We start from the raw sequence: 4,490 nt of genomic DNA on the forward strand, positions 1-4,490 counted from the left end.
ATACGAAATGAAAATCCTACTCCCGTGACGCAAATTCTGCTCTACATTGCAAGGTGATTCGTAATTCTTAAACAATAACATAAAAAGTACAATGTAGAGTAGAATTTGCATCACGAGAGTAGGATTTTCATTTCGTATTTTCGTTGGTCATTTGAAATCCTACTTAACCTTGTTTTTTTTAATTTTTATGTTCTATTAACATGGACACACAACTAATAGTAATGAGACTAGCAATCATTGATCCTAATCCTTTTATATCAAATACTATTACTATACTAATGTTAGAACAGGCTGGAAGTAATGAACCATTTATGTATAGCGTTTGGTAAGTATGCGTTTATATTAAATATTCAAGTATTACATTAATAGATACATATCTTCCTTCTCCTAACAAAATCTAAAGAAAGAGTAGCTACCTAAAGCATCTCTAAAAAGCTACTCTATTAGCTCTAGAAAGTCTGGAAACTTAATTAAACTTATAAAATTATTCTTGGTGAGTTATGTTGCTTGTGAATGAAATTGCCCCCAAGTTATCTGTTTCAAAAAAGTTATAAAGAACTTGATAGCAGTTTGATCTAAGACTCCTCTATATTAGTCCTCTCATTGACAGAATGATATATTTTGAGAATTAAGAGCAGCTTGATTAATAGATTAGAAGTTTAGCTTTGGTTTTTTATTACATACCAAAGTGGCAGCACTATTTCTGGTCCCTTTCATTGGCTGATGATTAACTATTTGGTTTTGTTAGTTGGTGTGTTTGCTCTGTTCAGGCCCTGACCATGAGGATGGGGTCTGAATATACATGCAGTTATGGTCTCACAAACAAAAAGGGAACAATTTTTTTTTCTCATTAACCCATAGATATTTTATTTTATTTATATCGTTGAAATTTCAAAAAAAGTCAATTGATAGCTCATGTTCACCCCTCAATGTTTACATTCACTTAAAATGTAAATGAGGGGTCTGAAACAAGCTCAAATCTTATATGGGATGCCTGGATTCCTGAATTTAGTTGCTGGATTCCAGATAGCATGCTACAAAAATGCTTGTATAACACTAAATACAGCCTATAAAATTCTTAAATCTTGGGTTCCACCTTTCAAGCCTTTGATTCCACTGGATTCTATTTGGATTCCAAAGAGAGTGTACTGGATTTCAGGGTGTGTCAGATAGGGCTAGGCAAATTATGCTTCAATTCCTGCCTATTATGCTTTTAGGCACTGCTCCAAATGTCATCCTATTATGCTTTGAAAAAAATCCAATTATGCTCATTTTATGCTCATACTTTATGCTTTAATCAAGTATCGACTATCAAGTTACATGTATGTATCTGTTATAATTGTAATGAATAATGCTAGAATCTGGAAATGTTTCCAAAGACTTTGAGTCACTGGAAAATAGAATAGCCTAAGTTATTGTACTAGTGCTTGTACCACCATCTGCCATATTGAACTGCAATTTCATGTGGTCAGGGGTATATGGACAAAATATTTTTACCCATTATGCTCCAATTATGCCAGCATAATCACTTGCCCTATTATGCTCCAAATTAGGCTAGCATAATTTGCCTAGCCCTAGTGTCAGACCCTTCAATTTAAAATTAAAAACATATACGTGACCAGCAACCAATACTTAAAAATAGTCTCACATTAACACAAGTAGTTAAGAGTTATAGACAAGACATATTAAAAAAGCAATTCATTAAAACACATTACAGATTAGATTCACTCGTGGGTGTGGTGTCAGGAGTCATGTCATTGGGTAGTCATTGGGTGCCTTCTGGTCAAATGAGGTGGAAGGGGCAGAATCTACATGTAAAATTAAGAATTTATCAGGTATAATTCAAATGGTTTGATAACTCTTAAGCTGCTTTGACAAAATTTTGTAGGGATTAATATTCACTATTTTTGCTGTCAACACTAACTTATGAAATTTCACCCTGCAATTTTTGTGGATTTCGCATTTTTTCAAAATTCACAAAAATAAAACCGATGAAAATTAATTTAATACGGTTCAATTAAGATGGCCAAAAAGTAGAAAACCATGAAAATTAAAGCCACAAAATTGATTTTTAGACGGATGTGCAAAAATTTGGGCCACAAAATTTCTCGTTATAATGGTATATGACCACTTTTTAATGGCTTTAAAAAACGCGAAATGTAGTGAATTTAATATTTTCCCAAAACCGTGAAAATTTAAAACTGCAAATATTTGTACCCGTATAGTATGCAGCATAGCCTCTTTAGTCAACCTCACCCTCCATTCCCAATCCAGCAACTGACAATGGTATTTTCAGTCATTAGAATTTTATAATTTTTGGAAAATTGTCTGTTTTGGTATTTTTCTTTTGTTTAAATTTTTAATAGTCCAACAATTTTAATAGTCCCAAAATGGGGCCAAAATTACCCACAATTCTAAAATTTTTATTATATATAATTGTATTGGCCTATGTGAAAAGTTTGGGCTGATTTCAATGAAAAATTTTTGAGTCATTGTTACTTTTATACAAGTGACAAAAGTATAAGCTATAGCCCATAGTTGTCCAAAATTGGTTCCAAAAATCACCCCAACAATTTTTATTAATAGTGCTACATGAACTTACTGGCTCTTTTCTTCCCACAGGCTTTTTTCTTTTTTCTTACTACACGTATTAAAACAATTGTTACTATGATTAGTATGATTAGAATCACAGTAATACACCCAGCAATAACTGCAATAATTACTATATAAATCAATGAATGAATAATTTAGTCAGTTTATGTAATGATAAACCTGTTGTTCTTGGTGTTCCTGGAGGTAAAGTAACTGTTTCATCAGTACCAGTAGGTGATGGTGTAGGATCAAATGGAAGAAAGGTGTCTGTATGTGTACAGGTATTAAAATATACTGATTACTGAATACTTACCGAATTCAAGTGTAAATAGTTCACTACTACCAACACGATTACTAAATACAATACTGATATTACACTCTTCATATAGTGGCACTAAAACTGATCCTGTTATATTTCTAGGCTGTGAATATTCTACCAATTCAGTACTAGTAAATACAATGCCAGTTCCATTACACTGTATAGTAACTGTAGCATTCTCAGGAGATTCACCAGTACACTCAATTATGACCTATAATGATTGTAGTATAATAATTATTAATAACATGATATTACTGGTATGCTAAAAGAAGCATTAGCCCTAGTCTCATTAAATGTTGTTACATAAAAATGAGCTCTTGAAACTGATCTTGGTACTACATGAACATAAAATCATTTATTCAGTAATATTTTTTGTTGTACCTCTTTGATATGAGAATGTATCATTATTAGATATTCCTTCTCCTAATTCATTAACTCCAGTTATAGCATATGTATAACGATGAATAAATAAATTATTATCCACAAACTGATAACTGGTATCATATACCGAAACATTCTTTACTAGACTACCAGTAATAGCATCATATATTCTTAGTATGTAATACTGTATAGATACTCTATCATCAACTGTAGGTGCAGTCCATGTTATATCAATAGTAGAACAGTTGTCAATTGAAGAGTCAATGTTAGTAACTGGTCCAAGATAACCTTGCATATGCAATGACGAATAATTATGTAGTGACAAAGTTTACTTACCAAATGTAAAAGATGATATATTATCGAAGGTGCCTCCATTATTACTCAACAATACATTAACAGTAAATGTATTTAAATTATTAGGTACATTTACTACTTCAGTAATCATCTGTTGATCATCAATATGTGGTGTTATACTTTTACTTGTTATTACTGCATTATCAGTATTCAGTATACTAACTGTTATACTATTAGGATACTCTCCTTTGCATAATGTAGTTACCTATAGGAAGACACAAAAATGTCTATTTCCATTCAAAAATGTCATGCAGCATTATAGTAAATTAGTAACCACATAGCAGGAAATTTTGGAGGGGCAAATTTAGCCATTTGCCAAAATAAAAATATAAAAATCTAACATTTTGAGCCATTATGTGCATGCTCAATGGAACATGGCCACAAATTTGCCAAATTAGAATTTTGCCAATCACCAAAATTTAGCAATTTGCCAAATTTAACTCCCTCCAAAATTTCCCACTATAAGCATAGATATAGCTCACTCAAACCATCAGACTACTCTTCGTCAGATTAAATTGAGAATGGGTATTATACTTACATCAATCCTAACAATCAATATTAGATCTAGTGGCTGCCTATCAACTGTTACTGGTACCACTGATAAAGGAGGAGTGATGAGAGAAACTGAAAAATAATAATGAATTATAATATCATTTTAGAAACTTGTAAAAAAATTTCCTAATAAGCCCCACTGCTGGTAAAAAAACATACAATACAAGACAGATTTATAACATAGTGCTGGACCCCAGCGTATTGTCAATTTTAAATCAAAAGTGTGGGTAATTTAACCTTTTGATTCATGAATATACACTAGAGTTAAATCAAATTCAACGTTAACATCAAT

General features: G+C 31.8%; 1 long non-coding RNA gene across 1 annotated transcript; it reads right to left on the reverse strand.

Moving 5' to 3' along the window:
* Positions 1-2,924: 2,924 nt before the first annotated feature.
* LOC109589185 (uncharacterized) lies at positions 2,925-3,210 on the reverse strand. The gene is made up of 2 exons (XR_002188575.1): positions 3,167-3,210; positions 2,925-3,122 (listed from the first exon to the last, which is right to left on the reverse strand). It is a non-coding gene; the product is annotated as an uncharacterized LOC109589185 (long non-coding RNA).
* Positions 3,211-4,490: the final 1,280 nt, after the last annotated feature.

The sequence above is a fragment of the Amphimedon queenslandica genome, unplaced genomic scaffold, assembly GCF_000090795.2.
Source record: "Amphimedon queenslandica unplaced genomic scaffold, v1.1 AMPQUscaffold_11564, whole genome shotgun sequence".
NCBI classification, from domain to species: domain Eukaryota; kingdom Metazoa; phylum Porifera; class Demospongiae; order Haplosclerida; family Niphatidae; genus Amphimedon; species Amphimedon queenslandica.